The 8,007-nt window shown below is 49.2% G+C and overlaps 1 pseudogene; it reads left to right on the forward strand.

The window, feature by feature from the left end:
• Nucleotides 1–5,323: 5,323 nt before the first annotated feature.
• Nucleotides 5,324–6,925, forward strand: LOC110288374 (annotated as a pseudogene).
• Nucleotides 6,926–8,007: the final 1,082 nt, after the last annotated feature.

Genomic DNA, 8,007 nt, shown 5'->3' on the forward strand with positions numbered 1-8,007 from the left:
AGGCTTGGTGGACCTGTTCAACAGAGTTGACGCTGTGGGTNCACAGAGAGATCCTTAATTCCCCTACTGCANAGGAGTTCTGTATTCTAGTCCAGTTGGTGCCACACATAACCTATTATTCAGAAGAAATAGTGCTGAAGAACCTAATGGGACATGTTGGGAGAGACCTGATGAGGCAGAAGAGAGAACCTATTTCCTCAACTTTGGCTGTAATTCTGGGAGCCGACACCAGGTTAGCAGCCCTAACATTGCAAGAGAAGAACTATAACAGCCTTAAATTAGATATAGATCAAGATATCCAAAGCTTAGCAAAATCCATCGTACACCTAGCATTTAATATAGATTCCCTGGCTGAGGTAGTTCTGCAGAATGGACGAGGATTAGAGTAGTGTTCCTGCTAGAAGGAGAATGTTGCTTTTATGTAAATCACTCTGGAATAATAAGAGAATCACTAGCTAAGGTTANAGAAAGCATAGAGAGGTGCCAAAGAGAATGAGAAAACTCCAAAAGCCGCTATCATTCACTATTCTATAAGTTTCCATGGTTAACTACCCTCACTTCAACATTCACAGGCCCCCTGATGGTTCTTCTGTTACAGCTCACATTCAGGCCATGCATAATCAGTAAGCTTTTGTAGCCTATAAAGCAGAGGTTAGGGACTATTCAATTGATGGTGATGAGATCCCAGTACCATCCAGTTAGCACAGACAATTAAGACCTATAAAGAGTCCAAGACTGGCCTCTAGAGTCACCAAAAGGGGAGGATGTTGTAAACCCCGNATTACTGATACTAGAGAGATTTCAGTGTTATGTACAGACAGCTTNCCTCTTCATTCCCCACACCCCCTCGCCCCCTGAAGCTCCCATCCTCCCTCCAGCCTGCAGCAAGCACAATAGGCANACAGCTNCTTTCTGTGCTGGGTCCTCCTGCAGCAGCCTGGGGCTCACTCCCCCTCCCCTAGCATTAGAATGGTACTTCCCATAAAACTCCCCCTTAATGAGGACATTCTGAGGAGACAGCCTCCCCTCCTTTGTGTCCAAAAAGTAGGATTCCGGCCCTCCAGGATGATGATAGGCCTCTCCTCTGTGGTAAAGAGAATCTGCAACAATTGTTGACAATCATCCCAAGAGGGCTGAAGGGTAAAAAGAATGGGGTCTAGTAAACCCATCTCTTTTCCAATTATTAAAGGTCATCCATGGCGAAGGCCCAGTAGTCATGTTTCTGGATACCGTGGTCATCTTTTGGACCGGTGGCTCTCAGGGGTAGGACAGTGGAATTTGCCTCTGGTGCTGTGGCTTGGGGAAGTGCTATGGCAGTCTGCTTCCTGCCCTGGGCCTGCCTTCCCTCCACTCTCATGTGGACACTAAGGGGCTCTGAGGGGCCTCAAGTAGTGGAAAGATGACTGGTGCAGGGGCCACCTGCTTTGTTGGAGGGCTCCCTTGTGGGTGGTACACCTGTGGCGATGGTGGAACTGCTGGCCAGGGCATGGATGGAACAGCTTGTGCGGGACTTCCAGGCATGGGTGGGGCATCTAGTGGTGAATAATGGGCCTCTGCCCAAGACACCTGCCCCAACCTGCCATCAACCATCAGTGCAGCTACCGCCCCCAGGCTGCACTGGCAGTCAAGTAAAAGGGGGAGGAAATGTGACCTCCTCTAGTGTACTGTCCTGTAGAAAAGGATAGAGAACCTTTGGAGGCTTGGAATCTTTCCGTTTTCATTCTTTTGCCAACAGAGTAGGCATAGTTTCTGGTGGTAAAGTAACATAAGTCAAGGGCAATAGACAGGATTTCACCCATGGTAGAGGATTGGTAACCAAATCTTTCCAGACTAGAATGTAAGGGCTTGGTCTGGATATTCCCCCACCTTCTGGAACACTTTGCTTTCTACTGCTAACACTGTGAGAAGATGGATAATTCCAAATCTGTTGGCCATTTTACTCTGAGAGTGGGCCACTCTGAGCTTTAGTATGTCTCCATTTTCTTCTTGCTCACATCCATCCAGACATTGTGAGCTCTGGTCTTCACCTCTTTAAAATGAGCCAAGACGATGTTAAGGGGGTGAGAGGGATGAGAATGAGAGTCAGTCTGTCCCGTCGTGTCTGTCACGGTCTAATATAACAAAAAGACAAATACTAAAGATACTACTGACAGAAACACACGTACAAAATAGCCACGTCATGACTGGAAACAGAAATAAATCCAAACAATATAACTCACAGATTCCCACCTTGGGAAATAGAACTGAGGTGGGGGAAGCAAACTGTGTCTAGGCTTCTCCTCAAACACCTCAAACAGATGGACAGGAACTTCATCTGTCCAGGATCTCAAGAAGTCCTCCTCTAGTGTTAAGTGTCAATTCAGAACTTCCTATTTTCCTTACTAGTATTACAAAAGTCACACTGGTGTACAAGTATGCCTTCTAGTCCTGCCCACTTAACATGAATAGAGATGACTCTCCTCTGTGACTTGAGACACTTCTCTCCTTCAGGTCTCTTTTTCTTTTTGGGGCTGCCCTAGATATAAATTCTAGACACCAGGACATTTATATTTCTGAAAACTTTTGTTGAGCTAATTCATGGGGCTTCAACTTCCTTCCATCTAGGACGTGTAGCCCTCCATCTTCCTTCTGCCCTCTTGTACAAGTGACCATATCCTTGCCTCCTCCTCCTCCTCAGAGCTACCTGATCTATCTTCACNAGCACCTGGCCTAAGTATTGCAACCCTGCGCTCATTTCTCACTGCAAATTGCCTGCTATGTGCCATAAAGTCTCAGTGTCCCCCGCCCCGAGGCTTCTAGGCTATGGGAACCATCACTGGGTGGAGGGTCTTTATTTTTCTATTCTGTTCCCTATTCGCTCCATTTGGAAGCCACGGATACTCTTTAGATCACCCTTAATTTTTACTTCTCCCCTTACCTCACCTACTTCTCACAGGTGTTGTCTCTTCCTTCATGCTCCTGTGGTCCTGGTGTGACTATCTCTTCTGCCTTGGAATCAGAAGATCCTAAAACCGCACACTTTCTACAAAACACTTATCCTAATCACAGCTCAATTAAAGGTTAAAGACTTGCACACTAGATTTTCAAGTTATCTCATATGGAAGCCACTCATGCAACTGCACAAATGATGCTCAAATCTCTTATATTTAAACTTTATCTGCTGTAAACTTTAAAGCCTTTTATCTCTATTTTTTTTTTTTGCCTATTTTCCCTAGTCTTATTATTATTAATTCTTACCTAATGCAATCCAGTCCAACTGGAACTATCCCTCTTTCTAGCACTCAAAATTACTCCCCAACTAAACTCTTTCCAAGAACCACAGGAAAAACTAGGTCTACCAGACACAGTAATGAAACACAAGATTAGATAAAACTAGAAAAAGCACAAACCCTTATTTCAAGACTTGAGGACAGGAGTCCTAAGAGCAGGCAAAAGAGTAAAAGAAACTTTCAGTCCTACTCTCAGTATTCCTCAACACCTCCCACAAAGAAAACCACCATCCAAGAACAACAGCATATATGCAGNGTACCTAGTGTAGACCTGTATAGGCTCCAAAATTGTGCTTCAACATCTGGGAAACTCCAGGCATCCAAGTCAGGTAATTATGTTGCCTGTGCTCTTCTTGTGTCTTTGACACCTCTGGTTTCCACAATTCCTTCTTCCCCTCTTCTCTGCTGTTCCCCAGTCTTATAGATAAAGAAAACAATAGAGACTGGAAACCTGGCTTCTAGTGTTTAGTTGTGGGTCATTTATATTACTCCCATGCCCTAATGAANGCAGACATTAATGACAGTTGGATGAATCACCAAACTATGAAAAGAGCAGAACGCCACTATGCTTTTTTGTAGGGATGGGGGTGATGGGCAAGGGGCAGTCATGTTTGGTTCTAAAGTATGATCCTTGCTTATCTTGCTTCTAGTTTCTGATCAACCAGTGTCAGTTACAAGCTCCTTCTTNNTTCATGTGCCTCCAATTAAACCAGTCAATATTTGGTTACCACCACAAGTTCTGTGCTACTATTGACCCAGTACACCTTGCAAGCAGGAAACTTTATAGGCTGAAGGTTCCAATCCTGGGTTGTTTTCCCTCCCCTTCAGTTCTCCATGACTTTTCCAATCTACCATGGTCCCAAGATCCACTCCTTGCCCATCCTCTTCGAAAAGAAGCAGGGCAGTCTNTTGTGGATATCAACTAAATAAGACATCACGTATGACAATAACAAACGCACAATTCCTCATATAAAAGATAGGCAAGGTAATTAACTAGAGAAAAAGCATGGGACAAGTAGATAAAAGAGTTACACGCCTACACACACACACAAAATCTCTCTGCTGAATGATCTGTTTCATACAAAAGGAGACTCTGATATGCAAAGTCTTAATCGAGTTGACTACATTCATAAGAGNTCACTGCAATCTAGGTTTTTAATGCCCTTGAAGACATGTGCAAAGGCTGTTTACATCCATGTTGTTTACATCCATAGAGATTCTGTGAAGTATGTGTTCTTTTGTGACTCTGAAGATTAGTTATGTGAAAACACTTTAACACANTGGTTACATGAATAGTGTTTCTCTCCAGTATATGTCCGGTTATGGCTTTGAGGATGGCTGTGACGAGCAAAGGCTTTAACACATTGTTTACATTCATAGGGCTTCTCTCCACTATGTGTTCTTTTATGACTCTGAAGAAAACTCTTCTGTGAAAAGGCTTTACTACACTGGTTACACTTATAGGGCTTCTATCAAGTATGTGTCTTTTATGGCATGGAGGATTACTGTTATGTGAAAGCACTTTATGACACTGGGTACATGCCTAATGTTTATTTCCTCTATGTGTCTTTCCATGGATTTGGTAGCTGTGATGAGCAAAGGCTTTATCACATTGGTTACATACATAGAGAGTCTTTCTGGTGTAGGGTTTTTTATGCTTTTGAAGATTAGTGTTTTCTGCAAATGCTTTGCCACAGTGGTTGCANGCATAAGNTTTCTCTCCAGTATGTGTTCTTCTTTGGCTTTGAAGATGGCTATGTCAAGCAAAGGCTTTACCACATTGTTTACTTTCACAAGGCTTTTCTCCAGAATGTGAGCTTTTATGCCTTTGAAGAACACTGTGGCTCCGGGCCCCGCCCCCGGCCGGCGGCGGCCCAGAGCTGCAGTCGCTGCTGCGAGCCGAGCTGCATGGAGGGCTAGAGTGGAGCGGGGGCGGACCGGTGCGCTGCCCTCCAGGCTTCCCTTCAGCGTTCAGGGGCACGGATCCTGACAACAAGGGCCCTCGGACAGGCCCGAGCTCGGGGCGCCGGGCTCGGGGCGCCGGGCTAGGGACCATGGCGCTGCGCGCCCGGGCGCTCTAGTAAGTACGAGAACCCCGGTGAGATCTCCCTGCGGGAGCACAAAGTGCTGAGCCTGTGCAGTGAGCAGGACATCGAGGGCTGGCTCGAAGGGACCAACAGCCGCGGCGACCGCGGCCTCTTCCCGGCCTCCTACGTGGTGCAGGTGATCCGTGCGCCCGAGCCTGGCCCTTTGGCCAAAGGCGGCCCTGGAGCCCCGGCCCGCTACGAAAACGTGCCGCCCGGCGGCTTCGAGCCTCTGCCCGCCGCCTTTCCGCCGCTGCTGCAGCCGCAGGCGTCGCCGGGTTCCTTCCAGCCGCCGGAGCCGGCTTTCCCTATGGCGGGGGCGCCCTGCAGCCGTCGCCCCAGCAGCTCTACGGTGGTTACCAGGCCAGCCTGGGCAGCGACGATGACTGGGACGATGAGTGGGATGACAGCTCCACAGTGGCCGACGAGCCAGGCGCGCTGGGCAGCGGCGCGTACCCGGACCTCGATGGCTCGTCAGCGGCGGGCGGCGGTGCGGCCGGCCGCTACCGCCTGTCCACCCGCTCGGACCTGTCTCTGGGCTCGCACCAAGCGTCTGGAGCCAAGTGCTCGGCCACGGTGAGCTGCAACCTCAATCGCTTTTCCACCTTCCTCAAGTCGGGCGGGGAGGCCTTCGTGCTGGGAGAGGCGTCAGGCTTCGTTAAGGATGGGGACAAGCTGTGCGTGGTGCTGGGTCCCTACGGCCCCGAGTGGCAGGAGAACCCCTACCCCTTCCAGTGCACCATCGACGACCCCACCAAGCAGACCAAGTTCAAGGGTATGAAGAACTACATCTCTTACAAGCTGGTGCCCACGCATACCCAGGTGCCCGTGCACAGGCGCTATAAGCACTTCGATTGGCTGTATGCGCGCCTGGCGGAGAAATTCCCAGTCATCTCGGTGCCCCATCTGCCTGAGAAGCAGGCCACCGGGCGCTTCGAAGAGGACTTCATCTCCAAGCGCAGGAAGGGTCTGATCTGGTGGATGAACCACATGGCCAGCCACCCTGTGCTGGCGCAGTGCGACGTCTTCAAGCATTTCCTGACCTGCCCCAGCAGCACTGATGAGAAGGCCTGGAAACAGGGTAAGCGGAAGGCTGAGAAGGATGAGATGGTGGGCGCCAACTTCTTCCTCACTCTGAGCACCCCACCTGCTGCCGCCCTGGACCTGCAGGAGGTGGAGAGCAAGATCGATGGCTTCAAATGCTTCACCAAGAAGATGGACGACAGCGCGTTGCAGCTCAACCACACCGCCAACGAGTTTGCGGCGCAATCAGGTGACTGGCTTCAAGGAGTATCAGAAGGTGGGCCAGTCCTTCCGGGGCCTCAGCCAAGCCTTTGAGCTGGATCAGCAGGCCTTCTCCGTGGGTCTGAATCAGGCCATTGCCTTCACTGGAGACGCCTACAACCCATTGGTGAACTCTTCACCGAGCAGCCCAGGCAGGACCTGGACCCAGTCATGGATCTGTTAGCACTGTATCAGGGGCACCTGGCCAACTTCCCAGACATCATTCATGTTTAGAAAGGTAAATCCTGGCCCGTAGGGCCGGTGGCACGAGATGTTTTGTTAAGGTAGAAAGTGGTGACTTGGATAGGCATACCATTCCTGGGTTTCAGGCTCCTGGTGGTTCTCCGTGTCTGGGGATCCTTAGAGTTGTGGACTGTTGGGATTTTCCTTACCGAGTTTTCAGTGGATTGTTAGACTGCTCCTTCTAGTCAGGGACTGCCTGCCACTCTTCAGAGGGCTAGATTTTCAGACCATGTTGTCACTTCAGAATTTGAATAGGCAAGAGAATCAGCTGTTCTGATGTATAAGTTTGTGGGCTGGGCAGAATTGGCAGGGGCACCCAAGCCAGGCTAGAGGCAGCCCTTTGAACACTGCAGGGCTGGCAGAGATGAGAGAGACAATAGGAAGAATGGATGCCTGGGAATAAAGGTAAGGCAGGCTTTCCCCTCCATTCCTGCTGTGTGGCAGGGGAGTTTGGCCAATCCTGTTCACAGTGCTGGGGCAGCACAAGGAACTTCCTGTGTCAGCTTGCAGGACGGCCTAAAGGCTCTCGACCTTCAGGAACTCAGCTCTCCTTTCTCTGGGTTTGGAGTTTATTAACCAGCCGACATTTGGACTGTTCTTTAGGAAAGTGATGCGGGGGACTAGCTGGGTGAAGTAGGAGTGTTGTGTCTGAGAGCACGAATTCGCTGTCCCAGTGACAGAGTGCTTTAGTAGTTTGCTGTGTCGCTGGCTTTTGTTAAAGTGCTGACTTTGCAAATGATTTTTTTTTTTTTTTTTTGTAAACTACAGCAGTCATGCCTGGCTGATCTGAAGTTACTCAGTAGCTGGCCTTCTGATATAATGGCTCCAGAGAGAGAGAGAGAGAGAGAGAGAGAGAGAGAGAGAGAGAGAGAGAGAGAGAGATGGGAGGTGTTGCTATTAAGAATATGGCCTGTGGGACACCTGACTCGCCAGCAAGAAAGACACGACAATAGGATCCTTCTGCACACGTTTATTGNGAGAGCATTGACTGTGTAGGCGAAAGACCCCGAGCCCTGGGCCTCTCACTCTTATATACTATCAGTTCCCATCCACTCACAGCAGGCCACATCACCTCACCAGTTACTCAGCTTCAGCTAATCAGGGCAGCAGGGGCATATCTCCACCAA

The sequence above is a fragment of the Mus caroli genome, unplaced genomic scaffold (genome assembly GCF_900094665.2).
Source record: "Mus caroli unplaced genomic scaffold, CAROLI_EIJ_v1.1 scaffold_17875_1, whole genome shotgun sequence".
Classification (NCBI taxonomy): Eukaryota; Metazoa; Chordata; class Mammalia; order Rodentia; family Muridae; genus Mus; species Mus caroli.